This window comes from Perca fluviatilis, chromosome 22 (assembly GCF_010015445.1).
Source record: "Perca fluviatilis chromosome 22, GENO_Pfluv_1.0, whole genome shotgun sequence".
NCBI lineage: Eukaryota > Metazoa > Chordata > Actinopteri > Perciformes > Percidae > Perca > Perca fluviatilis.
The window spans coordinates 3174607-3198177 of NC_053133.1; the positions used below are offsets into that span (position 1 = coordinate 3174607).

Sequence of the window (23571 nt, forward strand, 5' to 3'; positions counted from 1 at the left end):
CGGCCTCCCTGATCTAAACCAGAGTGGTTGTTTGTTGTTGGACTTCTGTGCTAGTCATGGATTGTCTATAACAAACACCATGTTCGATAGGGATGCTCATAAGTGTACTTGGTACCAGAGCACCCTAGGCCAAAGGTCAATGATCGATTTTATAATCGTTTCATCTGATCTGAGGCCGTATGTTTTGGACACTCGGGTGAAGAGAGGGGCGGAGCTGTCAACTGATCACCATCTGGTGGTGAGTTGGGTCAGGGGGTGGGGGAAGACTCTGGACAGACCTGGTAAGCCCAAACGGATAGTGCGGGTAAATTGGGAACGTCTGGAGGAGGCCCCTGTCCGACAGACTTTCAACTCACACCTCCGGCTGAGCTTTTCGTGCATCCCTGTGGAGGCTGGGGGCATTGAACCCGAGTTGACAATGTTCAAAGTTTCCATTGCTGAAGCTGCGGTGAGGAGCTGTGGTCTTAGGGTCTTAGGTGCCTCAAGGGGCGGTAACCCACGAACACCGTGGTGGACACCGGTGGTCAGGGAAGCCGTCCGACTGAAGAAGGAGTCTTTCCGGGATATGTTATCCCAGAGGACTCCGGAGGCAGTTGGAGGGTACCGAAGGGCCCGAAGGGCTGCAGCCTCTGCCGTGAAAGAGGCAAAGCAGCGGGTGTGGGAGAAGTTTGGAGAAGACATGGAGAAGGACTTTCGGTCGGCACCAAAGTGCTTCTGGAAATCTGTTCGCCACCTCAGGAGGGGGAAGCGGGGAACCATCCAAGCTGTGTACAGTAAGGATGGGACACTGTTGACCTCAACTGAGGAGGTAATAGGGCGGTGGAAGGAGCACTTTGAGGAACTCCTGAATCTGACTAATACGCCCTCTATGTTAGAGGCAGAGCTGGAGGATGAGGGGGGATCATTGTCAATTTCCCAGGTGGAAGTCACTGATGTAGTCAAACAACTCCACAGTGGCAAAGCCCCTGGGATTGATGAGATCCGTCCAGAAATGCTCAAGGCTCTGGGTGTGGAGGGGCTGTCCTGGTTGACACGCCTCTTCAACATTGCGTGGAAGTCTGGGACAGTGCCAAAGGAGTGGCAGACCGGGGTGGTGGTTCCCCTTTTTAAAAAGGGGGACCAGAGGGTGTGTGCCAGTTACAGGGGTATCACACTTCTCAGCCTCCCTGGTAAAGTCTTCTCCAAGGTGCTGGAAAGGAGGGTTCGGTCGATAGTCGAACCTCAGGTTGAAGAGGAACAATGCGGATTCCGTCCTGGTCGTGGAAAACGGACCAGCTCTTCACTCGCAAGGATCCTGGAGGGAGCCTGGGAGTTGTCCCAACCGGTCTACATGTGTTTTGTAGATCTGGAAAAGGCTTATGACCGGGTCCCCCGGGAGATACTGTGGGAGGTGCTGCGGGAATATGGGGTGAGGGGGTCTCTTCTCAGGGCCATCCAATCTCTGTACGACCAAAGTGAGAGCTGTGTCCGGGTTCTCGGCAGTAAGTCGGACTCGTTTCAGGTGAGGGTTGGCCTCCGCCAGGGCTGCGCTCTGTCACCAATCCTGTTTGTAATATTTATGGACAGGATATCAAGGCGTAGTCGGGGTGGGGAGGGGTTGCAGTTCGGTGGGCTGGGGATCTCATCGCTGCTCTTTGCAGATGATGTGGTCCTGATGGCATCATCGGCCTGCGACCTTCAGCACTCACTGGATCGGTTCGCAGCCGAGTGTGAAGCGGTTGGGATGAGAATCAGCACCTCTAAATCTGAGGCCATGGTTCTCAGCAGGAAACCGATGGAGTGCCTACTCCAGGTAGGGAATGAGTCCTTACCCCAAGTGAAGGAGTTCAAGTACCTTGGGGTTTTGTTCGCGAGTGAGGGGACAATGGAGCGGGGGATTGGTCGGAGAATCGGCGCAGCGGGTGTGGTATTACATTAAATTTATCGCACCGTTGTGACAAAAAGAGAGCTGAGCCAGAAGGCAAAGCTCTCGATCTACCGGTCAGTTTTCGTTCCTACCCTCACCTATGGTCATGAAGGCTGGATCATGACCGAAAGAACGAGATCCAGGGTACAAGCGGCCGAAATGGGTTTCCTCAGGAGGGTGGCTGGCGTCTCCCTTAGAGATAGGGTGCTGCTCCTTCGCGTCGAAAGGAGCCAGTTGAGGTGGTTCGGGCATCTGGTAAGGATGCCCCCTGGGCGCCTCCCTAGGGAGGTGTTCCAGGCACGTCCAGCTGGGAGGAGGCCTCGGGGAAGACCAAGGACAAGGTGGAAGGATTATATCTCCAACCTAGCCTGGGAACGCCTCGGGATCCCCCAGTCGGAGCTGGTTAATGTTGCTCGGGAAAGGGAAGTTTGGGGTCCCCTGCTGGAGCTGCTCCCCCCGCGACCCGACACCAGATAAGCGGACAAAGATGGATGGATGGATGGACAGTGTGTCTACTGCAAAATTGAACTAGCTTACCACAATAATAGCGGCAGTGCTTTAGCATCTCAACAGAAAATATTTGAGTCTAACTTAATCCTCCATTCCACGAAGCGGACCCGACAAAAGTAAATCAGAGTCGTATGGACGATGAAACTACACCAAACACAACAACTACCAAAAACAAAGGCAAGAACATATGGAGTGGTGACTACAATCTGATCTAAAGAGCTGACGCGTTGACTATCCCTTCGGAAAAACAGCTGATTGTTGCGCATCATTTTCTCTCACTCTCTCCACGGAGAAACAGCTGATCAACGATCTACTAGCATAAGCGTAACAGAGCTGTTTAGCATTGTAATCAAATATATAAATGAAAATAGGTTGAGTATAACTAATATTTACATATTGGCCTATATACAGATCAGTCTCAGGTTGAAACTTGTAGTTCTGAAAGTGAAGTTGCACAACTTAATGTAATTTTTATGTATGTTTAATGTATGCCTTAGTTTGAGGTTGATATCATTTGAAAAAAAAAAATCTTTAAAAAACAATGTAATATGGCACTTGAATGCACTTAATATGTTTAGTTTTTTGAGATATGATATTGTAAGCAATGTAGGCAATAAAAATGTTGCTTTTTCCGAAAATTAAACCAAACTATTGTTTATTATTGCTCTTCAATAAAACTAAAGTATTTCTTATCCGATTACTCAATTAATCGATGGAATAATCGGTAGAATACTCGATTACTAAAATAATCGATAGCTGCAGCCCTAGTTTTCAGAAACACGTTTCAGTGAACTATTTTAGTACAATATGAGATCGTATTCTGAACAAGCCGCCATGACAGTCTGGCTTTGAATAGAGAGCCGAAGTCATGCCCTTCCACTTCCGGTCCATGGGACCTATCTTTCGAAAAAATATGAATGAGGGTCAATGGAGAGATAATAATTATTTTTTGATCCCGTTTGAATTGAGTCATGGATTACAAATATGATGTTCGTCAATTTAAAACATTATTTTTCAACCGAAGAAAGTCTCAGTTTATTGTTAAACTGTTGAAGTAGAAGACTGTGAAAATACGTAATTAGAAAGACTACAAACTTCATGGATGACGTCTCTCTGAAGCTACGATGTCTGTGTGTAAAGTACCGGGGATGTAACGTTACTCTAATGAGTAGAGGATCTCACTTGTTCTTTTGCTTCTCTGCTGAAAACACTTGACTGGATAAAACACAGCAGTTAAGATAACGTTGCATGTGTTGTGGAACAGAGCTAATGTTGGATTCCCTTAGGGTACAGATTTGATCATTGGAAAATTATCAAAAGATGTTTTATCAATATTAATAAAGTTATGAATATGGTTATTAATAACTGTATCAAATCGACAAACAATCAAAACGGGGCACCACCCTGCTTGTCAGGGACCAATAATCAAACTGTGGAACAGTCTCATTTCTGTAAAAATCCTTGAAAAGGAATTAAAGGAAGGGGTGATTTCGAGCGCGACCCGTTCGACCAGCAATTATCACAACAAATACACAAATAATCACCAGCAACTGCTAATTAAGTATAATCGAATTTATTAACGTCACAATTATCAGTAGCCAATCAATAATCCTTCAATAATAAAACGTATATACATTTTACAATATCACAACCAAACAAAGCAAAAACAAAAGCAGCATGTCTTGTAGACACGTCTGTGTGTGTGTGTGTGTGTGTGTGTGTGTGTGTGTGTGCGTGTGTGCGCGCGTGTGCGCGCGTGTGTGTGAGAGAGAGTGAGTGAAAGAGGAGGGGGCGGTGTCGAAATGTAGTTCTAATACAAAAACAACTCCAAAAATGGCTACTCCTGTGAGCTGCACATAACTATTCAGCCTCCAGAGGGCGGTAGTAGTGCTGGGTGCACGAGGAGGGTGTGAAGAAGCCGAGGTGGGGGTTGCTAGGCAACGCGCACGTTTATACCATATGCTAAATCACCTATTAGCTCTATACAAACCCCACGTGGTTAAGTTAGCAGCGTTAGCTCGGGAGCTACGTGGCTAGCTTATATGTCCGTGTGTGTGTGTTAGTAAAAGGAACAGAATAAAGGAGGAAAAGAAAAGAAACACTCTGATCTTAGTTATCGATAATGGCCAGCTCAGTGGCTAACAGCTGATTCACCGCGATTATCTCGCGGACAGTGACTAAACTCCGTCAAAGGAGTGGTTTAGCAGGTAGCGCTTACGGTTTTAACCCAGCTACTTAACACAACAAAATCAAACCGTATAGTGATCAATTTATACATTCACAGAAACAGATTAGTAACCAGATATGGCCAATACATGATTACAATCAGATCACATTAATGGCACAAGCGGTAGCGAACCCTTTGCTCATTAATAACAAACCAAAACGCACTAGTTCTAACATCTGCCCAGAACTGTGTAAAGCCTTACGGTGTGCGTTGTTTGTCAGTTAAATCTCTCGCCAGAGTTTAACGATCCGTTTCGTCCAGAGAGCAGGGGGCGATACGTGATCCAGGTCGACAAGCAAGAAACAGAACGCCGTCCTTTTCTTGAATCCAGGCTGATTAAACCCGCTGCAGATGAGGGAATACTCGGATCCCCTTTGTATATCAGACCGATATAAAATTGTCCCAGCTCCACTCGACCAGCGAGGTGATGCTGGCTAGCTAGTCCAGACTAGTGCTTCCTGTCAGCAACCGGGGGTTACCGTGAAAGCGTAGAAGCACAAACGCGGACCGCTTTTATCCTTCCCCCGCCTCCTAGTGGTGGTGCATTCAAAGGCCCGACGGCCAATGGGAAAGCTGCAACTTTGTCACAGGTGTGAAGCAGTTCTTTGTCTCACCACCAGTCTGCCTTGCCTAGCGTGTGGTGAAGGTAGAATCTCCATCTTGGCGACTCTGCCTGTAGGAGTTTGGTGAAACTGGCTTTGGGATTCACATGTAGGCCAAGATCCTTTGTCTTGCCTTCCCTGTGTCTCTGCAGTCAGCTCAGTCTGAGCCAAATCACTGTTTAACCAGCTTCTTGGTCCCCAACACTAAGCTAGCTAGCTAGCGAGCAAACCAAGCATCAAGCTAGGTGAGGTAGATTGTGTGAAACGGGAGATGTAGTCCACTGAGCGGTTTCACACAAAACTAAGTGGTACTACGACAAACCTACGGGTAACTGAGTATTTCTTCGGTTGAAAAATTATCTTTTAAATTGACGAACATCATATTTGTAATCCATGGCTCAATTCAAACGGGATCAAAAAATTATTTGCTTCTCGCCGTTCACTACCGTTCATATTTTTTCCGAGTTTAGGTCCCATGAGGTCCACTGGAAGGGGCTGGACTTCTGCTCTCTATTTCCGGAGAAAACAAACCCGTGACGCGTTCGTTCAATCAGCTGCCGGTTTTCATTTTTTGGGCAACAATACAGATTAGCGCCGCCTACTGTTATGGAGACGTATTACATCTTGTCTCTTTGGTGTGTTCTGAGGCACTTTTTGGACGAACTCGGGGGAGACTGATCAGTCCGACTGGCTTTTCTGCCGACGGTTGGCCGTCTGGTTGGTGTGTAACTGCCTTTAAGTGCCCAAACGTAGCAAGCTATGTGGACTGTCCGTACATTACACTCACCAACTTTGAGGAAAACCCATCCTTACTTCTGGCAGATACAGGGCCAGATGCTGTTTTCTGGATGTGAGTGGTGCAATTTTGTTGTTTATACACAGGAGGACATGTTCGTAGAAAGGATTCACTGTGACAATGAAATCACTGACATCATCAAAGAGAGGGTTGATTGCTTTTTTTCTATGTTTACCTCAGCACTTTCTTGTGTAGCAAAGAGTGAGATGCAGTGTTGCACTATTTTGCATGTTATGCATTTTTTTTATTTAATGGTCATATTTAAAGAACACATGAACATGAGTTTAATAATAAATTACTGACTAATAAAACGATGACTAGAATTTAAATAATTTGGTGTGATGGTATTTTTGCTACTGTTGCAGAAGGTCACAAATACTTAATGGTAAGACATGAAATTGGTGCATTAAAGTAATGAAGAAGCACTCAAAATACGTTGACCATCTTCAAATCATTTTTTGTAATGACCTGCCTCTTAGAACATGACAAAATCCCTTCTTCCCTTTCACTTTGTCACATAAACTGCTGAGGCAAGGCAAGCACAGTTTTTGATGCACCTCCCCCTTCCTCTCCTCCACTCCTCCTTTTTCACCTCAATCCCTTCGTCACATAAAGTGCTGAGTCTGCAGTGGAATGTGCTTATTTGTACTGCGATGGTGGTATAGTGGTGAGCATAGCTGCCTTCCAAGCAGTTGACCCGGGTTCGATTCCCGGCCATCGCAAAAGTTTTCTTCTGAGGAATGTTTGCTATAGACGTACTAATTTGGTCAGATCCAAAACCTGAGAGGGAGGTGTAGTTAGGAAAAACCTGACTGAAGTTTGCTGGGAACATAGCTGCAAAGCTATTTGTAAGGTACAAATGTGGACTTTAACTTTGGCAGTCGTCCTAATTGATACACCAAAAAAGTCTGTGTGTAGTCAGAGATGTCCTTATTGTGAAAGGTGAAATAGCATGTGTTGTTGTGGCCGAGTGGTTAAGACGATGGACTAGAAATCCATTGGGGTCTCCCTGCGCAGGTTCATATCCTGCTGACAACGGTTGGTTTTAAGTTCTGTCTGCTAAATTGTTAAAACTTGATAAATAAAAATAGCTCAGTTGCTTACAGTCAGGCTTCAAAAGTAGCACCATCTTCTAGCCCAGATCTAGTTAAATATGCAATTGTCTGTTAGATTAGCTTCACTCACCTGTACTGAATACCATTTCATTTCATTGTTAAATTTCATTTAACAATGAATATTCAAATTTTCGGCGGTGGTGGCAGCGGCGGGGGAAACCAACGTTTCCGACCACACTTGAAGGCAGCTTTGGAAAAAGAGAGAAACTAAAAGGCGAAGAAGCGACATGCCTTGTTATTACAGGACACAGTCACCAGTTGTTACACAAAATCCTGGGCATTTCAGTGTATGTGTTTTGTTTTTTACCTTTGTAGTGTTTTTTTACCGTAACGTTATGGGACTCGCACAACGCGACTGATGAGTCTGATAGACTGTTAATGTTACATCATTGTCTACAGCAGGTTGACGTCGAGTTGCTTTTTTCCAAAAATTTATTTGGACTAAACTTTTTGCTGCTGGCATTCAAAACAAACGGAAAGAGAGAAAAAGTTTTTACCAGACTGACTGACGAGCGACGACAGACTCAGTGGGTGTGTGAATGAATGCTCAGTCGGCCGCTGTCTCACTGTATTGGCATTAGGTACGGCCGTACTATGTTTATCTTTATCAAATCGCCTGAAAACGACACCAGGCTGCTACAGTATAACCATACAGATGTCTACAAACATCAGACTGCTTGCTTGTAACTCAACATTTCTCAGTTCTTGGTTGAGATGGACGACATAGCGCTGCATAAATTAGCGCTGCATAAATTAGGTAGATACCTACCCATCGAATGAATATTTGAATATTCGGATCTAGCCTAATCACCAGCCAAAATAAGCTATGGTAATGAGTGGCTGGTAAAATTTGAACATTCACTAGCCATTTGGCTGCTGGACGAAAATGTAAATTTTGAATCCTGCTTTCAATGCTTGGAATGATATACATTCTGTCCAAACTACTAGGGATGCTAATTAAGTGTTTTTTTCTGACCAATAGCCGACCCTCGTTTAACTATAAACCAGCAAGCAGGCAAAGGAGTCCCAGATCATCTGTCCAGGACCCTCGGACATACGTTCTGTGTTCTGCAGACAGCTGCAGACTTGAAAACATCGCACAGCCATGATATTCCAAGCATTGTCGTGGACACATGTAGCCACTTAATTGGAACCGCTTACACGTCCATGCGACCAACACAAGTGCGCAGCCGTCTGAGCCTGTCCACCTGCAGGGTAGTCAGCTGTGTCTGCCTGGCATACTCTGTGTGTAGGATGGCCGATTTAACCAACCAGTCCTTATCGATAAAGTGGCATGTGTCACGTAGCTCTCCGCTGTGAGCAACGTCCAACTGAGAGCCACAAACTAAGCAGAAAACGAGTTAAAACGCAAGTTAACTAGCAGTTAGGAAAGATTGTATAGCCTATTTTTCTTTTACAATGCAAAAACCTTTTTAATTCCCTTTTTATTTTTGTTTTAATAATGTTGTTTTTAACTGTTTAACTCATAGTGTTAATCTGTCGACTCACAATTCTTATAACTTCAGTTAACTGTTAAAACGTTAAAGGGGTGATAGAATGCAAAACTGATTTTACCTTGTCATAGTTGAATAATGACAGTTTAGTGGGTAACTAGGACATACATAAAACCTCTAAATCCCATTGACACCTCTTTTCTCTGCAAATCTCACTATTTGAAACTGCCTCTGAAAACGGGCAAATCTCAACGTTAATAGTTGACCTCAACTATTGCGGCTCCTCCTCATTTGGCTCTAGTCTGTGTTTGTCATGCCCCAACATTTGCATAGGCTACACAACTGACCTGAGATCAGTTAGTCTTCTAAATCTAGGTCGTGCAAATCTCAGAAATTGTATACATTGTTCATATGGTATTTTACCATTAAATTCACTTCTGAGACTTTTTTATGCGAGAAATCAACTATGTAGAGGTCAAATGTGGGCCGTTTTACGAAAATGTATGTCTAATTGCAAATTTTGTCCGACTGTGTGTCGGACTTCAGAGGCCGGTGCTGCCTGTGTTGCTGCCTCGCCGCCCGGCCTGCCTTCCTTCACAGCCCCCGGCCTGCTGTGAGCTCGAGTGAGCTCCGTTACGACTGGCAGCCCACAGTACTCCATACCTGCGCAGAGTCACCGGTAACACCGCTAATGGACTACTAAACGCCGGTGCTCTGACAGAGCTCCAGGGCCTGCAGCTCCCCTCTTCCTGCTAGCTAAATGGCCCGTGTGTGTGAGTGAGAGCAGGGTCAGCGAGCTTGTTACACCAGCAATCTGTTACCACAGGTTCCAGTTACTCTTTTAATGTGTGTAATTATAATGTGTTGAGTGATTTAAAAAAACGATTGGGGAAATAAACGCCGCTTGTCCGTGAGTCTCATTGATAGAGCCTGCGGCTGGATGGAGCTCTATCAATGAGAGCTAGTTAGCCTCCTCTTAGAATTCCTCTGAAATTCAGAAATATTCATCAACTTGAAATCGGACACCGTTGTTAGCTTTATAAGACATTTAGTTAAATGTTGTGTAACTGGCGTGATGGAATTCAAACTGTAAATATACTTGAATTAAGGCGAAAAGGAAGCTAACTATCCGTGATTTGTAGCTAGGATTGAAGAGACAGTCACAGCTAACGAAAGACGTAGCTAGCTAGTCTTCACAAATATTAACTTGAAATCGGACACTGTTGTTAGGTTTATAAAACATTTAGTTAGATGTTGTGTAACTGGCGTGACGAAATTCAAACTGTAAATATACTCGAATTACGACCCAAAATGAAGCTAACTAGCCGCAATCTGTACACATAGATTGAAGGGACAGTTGTAGCTAACGAAACCCTTACAGCTCACAAATATTCATTCACTTGAAATCGGACACCGTTATTAGCTTAATAAAACATTTAGTTAGATGTTGTATAAGTGGCGTGATGAAATTCAAACTGTAAATATACTCGAATTACGACCAAAATGAAGCTAACTAGCCTCAATGTGTACACATAAGATTGAAGGGTCGCAGCTAACGAAACCCTTACAGTTCACAAATATTCATTAACTTGAAATCGGACACCGTTGTTAGCTTTATAAGACCTTTAGGTATGTTGTATAGCTAAGTGGCGTGACATGTGTGTAACATGTGGTAAGAGATTGCTGGTGTAACAAGCTCGCTGACCACGCTCTCACTCTCACACAACGGGCCATTTAGCTAGCAGGAAGAGGGGAGCTGAAGGCTCTGGAGCTCTGTCAGGGCAGCGGCGTTTGGTAGTAGTCCCATTAGCCCAAACGGTGACTTTGCGGGTATGAGGTTCTGTGGGCTGCAGCAGCCGTGCCGGAGCTCAATCGAGCTCACAGCAGGCCGGGATCTGTGGAGGAAGGCATGCCGGGCGGCGAGGCAGCAACACAGGCAGCTGAACTCCGACACACAGTTTTACCAAATTTGCAATTAGCCATCCATTTTCGTAAAACGGCCCATATTTGAGCTTTATATAGTTGATTTCTCGCATAAAAAAGTCTGAGAAGTGAATTTGGTAAGGAAACATTGCAGTGTCTGAGATTCTGTCGCGTTTCTAATGTGTGTGTATTGGCGATTCGCTCAACCAATCAGTGCGCGTCTCTACGTTTGTGTACGGGGCTAAGGCTCAACCAAGCAGAACGCAGCTCATCTAAATATTCATGAGCATACCGTATTTGGAAGAAAAGCTCTTGTTACAAATAGGGCCAAAACACAGGGATGCATAAGGGCCAATAAAATATCAACCAGGCCATTTTCAGCCCAACTAATGTTACATACCCAATTAGGAGACCATAAGGAACAGTGTGAAATACCCTATATAATCATTCTATCACCCCTTTAATCATTACCATCCCCAGACATTACTGATAGATGTACTACTGAATAATGTCAGATTCTGAATCTCAAAGGCAAGTTGCACCTCCCCCTTCCTCTCCACTCCTCCTTTTTCCCCCAAGCCGTTCTTCCATGTCACTTCGTCACATAAACTCCTGAGTCTGCAGTGGAATGTGTTCGTTTGTACTGCGATGGTGGTATAGTGGTGAGCATAGCTGCCTTCCAAGCAGTTGACCCGGGTTCGATTCCCGGCCATCGCAAACATTTTCTTTTCAAAGAATTTGTGGTACAAGTAAATTTGTCTTTGTAGGGATAAAGCTTTGCCAGGCAATTGTTACACCTCAAGTCGTGTCACTCTAATGACTCCATTGACTTGTGCTGAATTTATGAACAAGTAATGAGTGAGTTGAGTGATACGGTTACTACTAGCAAGTTGAACTACACTCCTTTGTCAATTTCTATGTTGTTGTACGTGTTGTTTGATGTCTGCTGTCTTCACATTTTGTCAGACAGGGGATGTAGCTCAGTGGTAGAGCGCATGCTTTGCATGTATGAGGCCCCGGGTTCAATCCCCGGCATCTCCAGTTTAACTTATGTTGCTAACTGTGAAGCTGTGATTACAACACATGTGGCCAAGTCAGCTGAAAGGACTTGTAAATTCAAGACAGAAAATACCAACAGTATGTGAGACTTTGTATACTTGCACAAGGGGAATAGAACAATGGCTGTAAGAAAGGACATAGAAAGTGGTTGAATATTTCTTCCTCAGGAAAGCAAATACAATTGTGTTTTCTTTTGGTGGTTACTGACTACTGTTGTAACTTGTCTCTGCAACATACAGTATTTGCTTATTGCCGTGACCCGTTCTCTGAATACATCCATGCGTGACCTAACGCGACACACACACACACACACACACACACACACACACACACACACACACACACACACACACACACACACACACACACACACACACAGAATGTCGAAGGTGTGTTGTTGTTGCCACAGCTAGAAGACACATTTTGTTTCAAATGAAGCTGGAGGCAGCAAAAAAAAGGACACCTCTGTCGCTTTCACGTAGGGCTGTGACGATAACCGCATCACCGCAATACCGGCGGTGACGTACCACTACCGCGGTCATGACGTCATCACCGCCATTTTTTTTTTTTTTACCTTTAGCTCGCGTAACTTACAGGAGAACAGATATTGTGTGATATGACATATAATGAAAGCAATAATCATTGTGTAGTTACCCTCATCGACTGTCTTCTATCCTACATTCAAGAGTTTATGGAGAGACATAGCCACACCACCGGGCGCTCCGTGGATTTTTATTGGGATGATTATCACAGATGCCTGGCTGAATACACTCACCGGACGGCAGCTAGCAGCTAACGGCTAACAGCTATCTGGCTGTACACACTCAGCGGAGGGCAGCTAGCAGCTAACAGCTACTACTGCACTACTGTTTTTTTTAGGGGGGAATACACTTCAAGACATGACATGACCTGTCCTCTGGAGGACATAGCCACACCACCACCGCTCCGTGGATTGTTATTGGGATGATTATCACAGAAGCCTGTCTGAATACACTCACCGGACGGCAGCTAGCAGCTAACGACTATCAGCTAGCAGGGCAAGCTAGCTACCGGCAGGATCGAGACAGGGACCAGGGTAGGTGAATTTAAACAATGTCTGAGTTTAAAACGCATCTTGTTGACACGTAAGGGCCCTGTTCATGTGGTACATACATATTAATTGCATTTTGTGTCTGTTAAGAGGCACAAAGGCACTCTAAAACTTGCCCCGAGCACTGCCGTTTTAGCTCAGGGGACGCTTGTAGTACGTAGCTGCAGCTTGCAGCGTGTTACCTGCACTGATTTGGGTCTGGGTTTTTCTATCGAAAGTACTCGCGTAGCTATAGCGATCAAGATTAATGTAAAAATTGGCCGGAATTCTCCTTTAAGCCGATGTTTATCGGGGGTAACGGCCATTCACTTTACCGGCGGTATTGACAACAGATAAAGCCACTGTGTCTTGAGAAGCTCAAGCTTGTTGTTTTATTGTTTACTTTACATCATCTTTGCTATCTCTTTTTCCTCTTGCTTTTCCTCACAGCAGCACTCATACGCTGCTCTCTGTTACCGCTTGCTCTCCACACGGGCACTGAAGTCAATCACTTAAGGCCACCTGCCATTCTCGCTCTAATTTACGCTACTCTTGTAAAGGGGTTGCGGTTAACCGCCATACCGCGGTGATATGTTGCTTCGTCACCGCGATAAGAAAAATACTATACCGTCACAGCCCTACTTTCACGTCACCTTTTGGTATCGCCTCAGCTTGCTTGGAACCTCGACTAAGGTGGTACTAAAAAAAGTACCTGTTAGCAGGTACCAGGTACTTTTTTTTGTAACCGAAAACCAAAAAAGGCGAGTAGAGTCGAGGCGAGTCAAGCAGGTACCAAGTAATGGAAAAGCCTCATTAGTGCACACACATTATAGGCTCCGTAAAGTTCAGCTAACGCATTGGTAGCATTAGTGCTTGATGGGCTGTAAACACTGAGTATAAACACAGCCGTGAATTAGCGTGGAATGTAGAATGATCGGCATTTAACAGTCACAAACTCCACCAGCGTTTAGCAGTAGTTGGATAAAAGCACCCCATTTCTGCACCAGTCCGTGTCCGTTTTAACACAGCCCACCTCCACAAGTCTTACCCGACAGAGCAACAGCTGCTCGAAAGGGCTAGCAGGCCTGGTAGCTGGATAGTCTGGTACACTGTTGTTCAGCCATGTTTCCACAAAAACAAAAACATAGCAGTCTCTGAACTCGCGTTGGGAGTTTCGTTGAAGTTGGATGTAGTTCAGTTTGTTGTCTAATGTGCGGATACTTGCAAGCAGGATGGATGAGACAGGTGGCTGGCTAGCGTTAGCTTTCCACCTTGCTCAAACTCCTGCCCTCGTTCCACGTTTCACCGCTTTGGATGTTCCCTTACCCGGCTAGCGGCATCGAGCGACACCGCAGGCTGAGGTGCTGGTCTCCATAGCAGGCGAAGCTTGCGTAGTGTGTTGAGTATTCCGTCTGTAATAAAGTTTCCTGCATATTCTCCGATCTGTACCAATGTATCCCAGTGGTACACATGTGCGGTAGTTTGAATGAACATAATTGTTGTAAAAGTTTGCTGCTGAAAAGAGAGAGCTGTAGCTTAGCTCCAAGATGGCTGACACTCGACTAGCTTTGGCTCGCTCCGGGTAACGACGACAGTCCAACCCCCTGTGGGCGGGTGGAAAACACTCGGAACTAGCTGGCTGCAGTCCACAGACTCTGGGCAAAAAAGCCTCAGATGACGCTAACTGACAATTTTTGCGTTATCCGACGCTTTTTTCCACACCCACAATACAGGGAAATCTAGTCTCAGGACATGAGGGAGGGAAGCACGGTCATTCGAAAATACTACCGTGTTTCTACTGATACAAAGCTTAATGCTAATTGGTGTATCCCTTTAAATTCGGGAATTGTTGTTTGTTTATTCAAAGTCAAAGACAGTCCAAAGTAGTGCTACTTTGCACATTTTTGTGGGTCTGAGGTCACATTTTAGTTGCCAAAGCTCTGCTGCTCTCTGTCTCTGGTCCTCAGTGTGAGAGGGGGAGTGGCCAGCGTCTAGAGTGGCAAAAGTCAATGTGTGCTTCTTTCACCAATATATATTTAACGATATATTTTACATTTCTAATCCAAACAACGTAATACTTGGCACTGCACTTACTCGGGCCCGTAGGAAAAGTAGTCAAAAAAATAAAACTTCCCAAAGTTAACACCAGAAAAGAAGCTGGAAGTTCTCCTAGGAGAAGGGACAGCAAGTTGAAGTCGTAAGATGGAGGTCTGATTCAGACCAACATAAAGAGCATTACAGTAATCCAACCTTGAACTAATAAAAGCATGAATCGCCTTTTCTAGATCATGCCTGTTAGGGAAGGGCTTAACTTTAGCGAAGCTGGAAAAAGCTCATTCTAACAACATTGCTGATTTGCTTATCAAATTTAATGTTGCAATCAAAATTAACCCCCAGAGTTTTGACAGCTGGCTTAAGGTATGAAGCCAGGGCACCCAAACTCAAAGCTGGACCGTTTGGCATATCTGAAGTACTAAAGACGATACACTCAGTTTTAGCTTCATTCAAATGAAGAAAATTTTGTGAAAGCCACAACTTAATATAATTAATACAGCTAAGCAGGGAGTCTAGTGCGACACTGTCATTCGGTTTCATAGGCAAATAAATTTGTAAATCATCTGCATAACAATGAAAAGTTTTCTTATAATAGCCCCTAAAGGCAACATATATAAGGAAAACAGGATGGGGCCAAGAATAGAACCCTGGGTTACCCCACAGGAGAGAGGAGCAGTTTACGAGGATAAGTCACCAATCACCAAACACACTGATCAAGGCGAGAGAGGACTGCATGATCCACTGTATCAAACGCCGCTGTGAGGTCCAAAAGCACTAAAGCAGCCGGATTCACGGCATCTACAGATAAGGCAATGTCGTTGCGCACTCTAATCAGTGCAGACTCAGTGCTATGACGTGATCTGAAACCAGATTGAAATTTTTCTAAAACAAAAGTTCTGTTGCAAAAAGGCTTGAAAACTGTATAAAAACAACTTTTTCCAAAACCTTTGACAGAAAAGGCAGATGAGAGACTCGTCTAAAATTGGACAATACGGTGGGGTCAAGCTGAGGCTTCTTAAGTAAGGGCCTGACCACAGCATGTTTAAAAGCAGCTGGGACAGAACCTAAACTAAGACAGGAATTAAAAAAAGTAAGAAGACTTGACCCAATGGTGCTATTAAAAACCTCCTTCACTATTCTGGCAGGAACAATGTCTAAAGGACAGTTGGTCGGTTTTATGTGTTACACTACCTCAGTTAGCAATGTCAGAGAAACTGGCTTAAATTCCCCAAACACAGCAGAGTGCACAGGAGCAGCAGGTACAGACTCATTGAAATTAGCACTGGCGTTTTGCCTGACAGATGCAACTTTGTCAATAAAATAACAGAAATTTCTCACATGTACTGTTTGAAACATCTGTCGGAGCAGAAGTGCATGGATTCACAACAGAGTTTATCACATTAAATAACACTCTAGGTACATGGCAACTGCTAGCTATGACAGATGAGAGATGCTGCATCTTTGCCACCTTCACAGCCTTCTGTTATGCTGCTAGACTGTCCCTTAATAAACCCAGAGATACATGCAACTTGTCCTTCTTCCACCTTTGTTCAGCTTTTCTGCAGTGCTGCCTAATGGCCCTTGTGGTGTCATTTAGCCAAGGGTCCGCCTTAGGTTTAATAGTTTTTAGGGATGCACCGAAATGAAAATTCTTGGCCGAAACCGAAAAACGAAAAAGAGGAAACCAAAACCGAAACACCGAAAGAAATTATGCCAATTATTAGTACCATTGCATTTATGGCTATGACTGTGTACTAACTTTACTAAAATCAAGGCATTGCAATTGTATAAATTAATATTAAAGTTTTACTTTCTCCGCAGAATAACATACTTAAAAGAGTCAGGCGGTCATACACCAACAGAGGTGACACATTTTGAATGGCAAACAGTAGAAAGAGGCAAATATACAATAATTCCAACAGAGGTAAGCGGTGAGACACACACAGTGTGCGCCATCTTCCATCAGTGTCACGCAGCAGCATAATAATGTTTTTAACTGTTTAACTCATAGTGTTAATCGGTCAACTAAAAATTATTATTTTCGGTTAACGGTTAAAACGTTAATCATTACCATCTCTAGACACTACTGATACATATACTACTGAATAATGTCAGATTCTGAATCTCAAAGGCAAGCAGAGTTTTTGATGCACCTCCCCCTTCCTCTCCTCCACTCCTCCTTTTTCACCTCAATCCCTTCTTCCCTTTCACTACGTCACATAAACTGCTTAGTCTGCAGGGGAATGTTTTTTTATTTGTACTGTGATGGTGGTATAGTGGTGAGCATAGCTGCCTTCCAAGCAGTTGACCCGGGTTCGATTCCCGGCCATCGCAAACGTTTTCTTCTGAGGAATGTTTGCTATAGACCAAATAATTTGGTCAGATCCAAAACCTGAGAGGGAGGTGTAGTTAGGAAAACCCTGACTGAAGTTTTCTGGGAACATAGATGCAAAGGGTTTTCTTAAGGTACAAATGTGGGACTTCAATTTTGGCAACCATCCTAATTGATACACCAAAAAGTCTGTGCGTAGTCAGCGATGTGCTTATTGTGAAAGGTAAAGAGGCACAAGTTGTCGTGGCCGAGTGGTTAAGGCGATGGACTAGAAATCCATTGGGGTCTCCCCGCGCAGGTTCGAATCCTGCCGACAACGGTTGGTTTTAAGTTCTGCCAGCTAAATTGGTAAATCACATTTTCAGCCCAACCAATGTTACATACCCTATTAGTAGACATTAAGGAACAGTGTGAAATACCCTATACAATCATTCTATCACCCATTTAAACGCTTCAGATGTAAAGTTATTCGCTGTCAAAGTGACATCAAAATGAATGGCAGTCAATGGAATGCTAACGGCGGGTGAGTGCTTGTTAGCATCAAAATGGCGCTATAGGAGCTACGCGTTGTGAGGAGAGGCTTACACCCTTGGTTTTTAACAGTGAATATTCAAAGCTTCTGTGGTGGAGGCAGCGGCGGGGGAAACCAACATTTCCGACCGCACTTGAAGGCAGCTTTGGAAAAAGAGAGAAACTAAAAGGCGATGAAACGACGTGCCTTGTTATTGCAGGACACAGTCACCAGTTGTTAAGGCGCTGACACACCAACCCCATTATCAGCCATTGAACAGTCTGGCGAGGACTCAATGGCCAATTACCGGAAATGCCGAGCCGGACGACCGCGAAGAACGCCTCTCAAAGGTTAGGAAAGATTGTATAGCCTATTTTTCTTTTACAATGCAAAAATCTTTTTAATTGCCTTTTTGTTTTTGTTTTAATAATGTTGTTTTTAACTGTTTAACTCACAGTGTTAATCGGTATATATAATTAATATCAGGGCTCTAGAGTGGCGACCAAAATTTGTAAGGGTGCGACTAAGATTTTTCCTAGGTTGCACCGGTGCATACGTCCTCGTATCCGCTGCCTCTCCACGAACGAAGCGATGTCGTTTCTATCGATATGGTTTAATGTTGCGTTACGTGACCTGTTCCTTCTGAAAAGCCGTGCCTGTGTTTGGATCTCTCCTCCGCGCAGCCCCGCCCCCATTCACTCACACACGGCTCCCCTGCAACATGGAGAGACACAGCGCCGCCGGGCCACATGCTTATGGAGCTAAATTGGGGCCAAATGTTTTGTTAATTTGAAAAAAATATATATAGTTGAAAAACTAAAGCTTGAACTTGAAAATTTAAGTTTTGGTCAAAACTTGGAAAAAATAAAACCACGTATTCAAACTAAAAATAAGTGTACCAATTTTTCTTTCAGTTTGAATAAAATTTAGATTCAATTCTGGAATTATTTTGAATAAATTATAAATTTTCATTTTTCACTTTTATATTTCTTTTCAGTTCCACATTTCATGTTTTCAGATTCAAAACTTATTTTTTTTACGGTTTCAAATCTTTTTTTTTTTGGTTTTAGATCTGTTTTTCACTTTCAGATAATTTTTTTTCGGTTTCAGACTTTTGGCCCTGATTTTGCGTAGGGGGCGTGGCTTCAACTCAGAGGGGCGTGGCATTATGAGTGACAGCCTAACAAAGAAGGCAGAAGACTCCTCTGTCATGTTGCCTTCAGGAAATGGTGTTACTGTGAGAACTATGACTGAATGCTTTCTATCCACTATATACATGTGCTTTTTACTTAACAAACTGATACCAGTGACAAAGTTCCATTTAAAAAATTGTTTTGAACACATGGTACCAATTACACTATAAGAGCAATAAACTGTGCCAGATTGTGCAGTTCAGCAGGAACAATGACTTCTCCCACTTCCATGTATGACTTATAGCACTGTGAGTTATGAGGGGCATTTGACAGCAAGGGGGGACCCGCTATAAGACTTTGAGTACAGTATAATTGTGCTTAAAATAAAAAAAAAATGTACCAACTCCTTATTCTTGTTTAAAATAATTGACATAATATATATATGAATGTATATGGAGTGTGATAAAAAGGTGCCCTTGAAATGGTTGCCTTAATGGCGACGCAAGGAACAATTTGGGTGCACCTAAATTTTGTGCTGGTGCACCTAAATAAAAAAAGTTAGGTGCACCAATACAACCAAGGCAAAAAGTTAGTCTGGAGCCCTGCATATACTACTGAATAATGTCAGATTCTGAATCTCAAAGGCAAGCAGAGTTTTGGATGCACCTCTCCCTTCCTCTCCTCCACTCCTCCTTTTTCCCCCCAATCCCTTCTTCCCTTACACTTCGTCACATACAGGGCTCGACATTAAGGCTTGTCCGCTTCTCCGGGACAAGTGGATTTTTTTGTAGGGCAAGTGGAAGAGACATTTACTTGCCCCACTGGATAAGTTAAAACTCAAAGAAAATAAAATGCCATGTTACTTTACGTTATGTGCCACTTATTACGTCTATGTTACTGATTTGAAACGATAAATTTTTTTCCCCCGCAATCCGGGGCAGTGGACCGCTAACGTTAGACCCAGCCCGCTGTTCAGCTCATTCTCTGTAAGCAATGCAGCATGAAAGCACAGCGAACCAGCCGGTGTCAGTTAGCTAACGTTAGCTTGCTAACTCCGCCTTAACGTTATCTCTTCGCCACGTCGTTGGCAGAAAACGAGAGACCCAGTGCTAATGCGGCACCGGTGCCTTAACGACCGTTATCTACCGGGCCGAATTGCAACGCGGATTTAGGTGCCATTTAAATGCCTGCGCTTCTCTCTGATGCTCCGAAAACGGACGTTAGAGGGAACTGAAACATCGCTGCATGTCACGCTAGTAAACACTACACTTGGCAGCAGGTAACGTTAGCCTACCGTTAGCTAGCAGCTGGAGTAAACCAGGAACACGGTTAAAATGCTGACAGCTAAACGGTGTAAAAGTTTGTCTGTATTTCACTGTAGTAGAGGAATGTATGACAGTGTGCAGCTGCTGTTGTCGGAAAAACAACACAGATGTTGCGTTATATATATATATATATATATATATACCGTATTTTCCGGACTATAAGTCGCTCCGGAGTATAAGTCGCATCAGTCAAAAAATGCGTCATGAAGAGGAAAAAAACATATATAAGTCGCACCGGACTATAAGTCGCATTTATTTAGAATAAATAAATCCATCTGTCAACTACACAATAGCACGCAGAACAACAGGCTGAATACGGTAGGTGTCCGGTATGTTAACGTAACACATTAACAGTTATTGAACTATACAATAGCACACAGAACAACTAGCTACCAGGGCGTGGAGCATGGATGTATTAAAAGGCATGGAGACGTAACTGCACGTAAACCTAACATGTGTATATATATATATGTGTATATATATATATATATATATATATAGAGAGAGAGAGAGATATATATCTATATATATATATCCTTTTACAGCCCTTCTGAGTTTGCAGGTATGCGGATTAAATATCAGGTAATAATCAACTGTAAAGTAGCTACACCTTTTAAAGTATTCCTTTGGTAAATCAGCCTCTGCCGGGTAGAAATTAGTGAAATTGTTTTATTTAATATTTATTATATAGTGACAAAATCCATTGTTATGTCTACAAAATTATTTTAGATATAGTATAAGTTCAAGTTTAAGTCACCACTACCTCTGGTCATTGACTTAGTATCTCAGAATATAAACTAAGAATCTCAAAGTAATAAGAAAATGTAAAATATTGACTAGAATCTCAAAATATTGGTTCAGTATCTCAATATATTGACTTCTGCACACCGGCGTGCAAAGTATTACTTTATATTATGGAGTCTGGAGATCCTTTTTTCTTGTTGAAGGGGAAATCTATTCTTGGGACACATTTGTTTCTACTGTTTCAACAGAATTTTATTTACGTTGATAGTGTTTGGATGCTTTCAACGGTTTGTTCGAATTCTGCATTAGCAAAACACAATTTCTTTTATAAAATGATAAATCTTTACCCGGACAAGTGACTTTTGTGCACGGACAAGTGAAATGTAAATGTACTTGTCCAAAGGACAAGTGCCTCAAAAAGTTTATGTCAAGCCCTGACATAAACTGCTGAGTCTTCAGTGGAATGCTTTTATTTGTCCTGCAATGGTGGTATAGTGGTGAGCATAGCTTTCTTACAAGCAGTTGACCCAGGCTTGATTCCTGGCCATTGCAAAAGTTTTCTTCTGAGGAATGTTTGCTAAAGACCAACTAATTTGGTCAGATCCAAAACCTGAGAGGGAGGTGTAGTTAGGAAAAACCTGACTGAAGTTTGCTGGGAACATAGCTGCAAAGCTATTTGTAAGGTGCAAATGTGGGACTTTAATTCTGGCAATCGTACTAATTGATGCACCAAAAAGTCTGTGTGTAGTCAGAGATGTGCTTATTATGAAATACGAAGTATAAGTCGCATCAGTCAAAAAATGCGTCATGAAGAAGAAAAAAACATATATAATATTATATATAAGTCACACCGGACTATATTTAGATTATTATTTTTTTTTCATCTGTCAACTACACAATAGCACACAGAACAACAGGCTGAATACGGTAGGTGTCCGGTATGTTAACGTAACACATTAACAGTTATTGAACTATACAATAGCACACAGAACAACTAGCTACCAGGGCGTGGAACATGGATGTATTAAAAGGCATGGAGACGTAACTGCACCGTTGACGAGCCCCTCCCGACTCGTTCCTCCAGCTCTGGCCATCTTGCTTTCAGCCCGTGATTAGCCGATTAGCTTTCTTTGTTTTCTTCATTGCAGTAAGAGTCACCTTTTTGCCAGTCCCTCACAAGTTTCTCCCTCATTTCAAACTTTCTTTCTGCTGCTCGATTACCGTTTTCGGCTGCATATTTTACTACCTGCAGTTTGTTATCTCTTTTCTTTCTCAGTTGTCTTTAGGAGCAGCATATAGTTGTCACAAGCCTAGAGCGCCCTCTCGCGGCTGTAGACGGTAATGTTTTCAGTATGAAATAACCTTGTAAAAACATGTTAAATTATATATATTTTGATATATAAGTCGCACCTGACTATAAGTTGCAGGACCAGCCAAAGTAGGAAAAAAGTGCGACTTATAGTCCGGAAAATAAGGTAGGCCTTAGTGGTCCCCTAATACTGTATCTGAAGTCTCTTTTATATAGGCCTCAGTGGTCCCCTAATACTGTATCTGAAGTCTCTTTCCCGAAATTCAGCCTTGGTGCAGAATTACAGCCACTAGAGCCAGTCCCATAATGAGCTTTCCTTAGGATGTGCCATTTCTGTGTCTGTAGCTATTGAGGAGGAGAGGGGGCAAGGTGGAGGGTGGGGGTGTGGCCTTGACCAACTGCCACTTTGCTCGTTTGAAAGCCATGATGTCTCTCTCTCATGGGCGGGCCAAATTCTCTGGGCGGGCAAAGCAGAGAAAGAGGAGGTAACCTTGCTCCTTATGACCTCATAAGGAGAAGATTCCAGATCGGCCCATCTGAGCTTTTATTTTCTCAAAGGCAGAGCAGGATACCCAGGGCTCGGTTTACACCTATCACCATTTCTAGCTACTGGGGGACCATAGGCAGGCTGGGGGAACGCATATTAATGTTAAAAAAAAACTCATGAAGTGAAATTTTCTTGCCATGGGACCTAATACTTTTTCAATTCCCTTTTTCTTATTGTGAAATGTGAAGTAGCGTGAGTTGTCGTGGCCGAGTGGTTAAGGCGATGGACTAGAAATCCATTGGGGTTTCCCCGCGCAGGTTCGAATCCTGCCGACAACGGTTGGTTTTAATTTCTGTCTGCTAAATTGTTAAAACTTATCAATCAATACAAATAGCTGAGTTGCTTACAGTCAGATTTCAACATCTGCGGCGATGAAGAACAAGGAGTTCAGACTGTATGTGATGAACTACATAAACAACTACGAAGGTAAGTTTACAATGTTGTTATTAGCCCTTAGCAAGTCTGTTTCCTACATTAACATAGCAGCTAGCGATAGGCTAACGGTAACAGCAGTGCTTGTGTTCATTTGTATTTTGTGTGTTATTTGTGTGCAATATAATATATTAACCCCAGTGTTAATCTCAGCTTCAAACAAGAGTCCGGCAGGAGAGACTACTGTTAGGTCTGAGTGCTTCAGAAGTATGGAGAAACGAAAAAAGTCTCACAGTCCAAGTGTAAGGGATCATGCATGTTCAGATCAGGTTCATGATAAATGAGTTACTCAAATCAAGTTTCTGTGAGTCATGGCATTGCTTTGAATTAAATTATGAAAAAAAAATACTCAACTACGCTACCTAATAACTAAAGGCTATATTTTTCATAATGTATATTGTCACATTTGTTCCATGTCATCTGACCCAGTATTGGAAAACATGTAGAAAGAAAATCTCACAGAAACTAGATTGTGTTCAGAGTTCTCTTACTTCTTTACTACTACTTCACTCTGTAAGTAAA

At 43.2% G+C, this 23571-nt stretch overlaps 7 non-coding genes across 7 annotated transcripts; all 7 read left to right on the plus strand.

Annotated features, from left to right (window-relative positions):
* The first annotated feature begins 6691 nt into the window (after positions 1 to 6691).
* trnag-ucc lies at positions 6692 to 6763 on the plus strand. The gene has a single exon. It is a non-coding gene; the product is annotated as a tRNA-Gly (tRNA).
* Positions 6764 to 6997: 234 nt separating this feature from the next.
* On the plus strand, positions 6998 to 7079 carry trnas-aga. The gene has a single exon. It is a non-coding gene; the product is annotated as a tRNA-Ser (tRNA).
* Positions 7080 to 11178: 4099 nt separating this feature from the next.
* trnag-ucc lies at positions 11179 to 11250 on the plus strand. Its single transcript has one exon. It is a non-coding gene; the product is annotated as a tRNA-Gly (tRNA).
* Positions 11251 to 11502: 252 nt separating this feature from the next.
* trnaa-ugc lies at positions 11503 to 11574 on the plus strand. Its single transcript has one exon. It is a non-coding gene; the product is annotated as a tRNA-Ala (tRNA).
* A 5404-nt stretch (positions 11575 to 16978) lies between these two features.
* Positions 16979 to 17050, plus strand: trnag-ucc. Its single transcript has one exon. It is a non-coding gene; the product is annotated as a tRNA-Gly (tRNA).
* A 235-nt stretch (positions 17051 to 17285) lies between these two features.
* trnas-aga lies at positions 17286 to 17367 on the plus strand. The gene has a single exon. It is a non-coding gene; the product is annotated as a tRNA-Ser (tRNA).
* Positions 17368 to 22813: 5446 nt separating this feature from the next.
* On the plus strand, positions 22814 to 22895 carry trnas-aga. The gene has a single exon. It is a non-coding gene; the product is annotated as a tRNA-Ser (tRNA).
* The last annotated feature ends 676 nt before the right edge of the window (positions 22896 to 23571 follow it).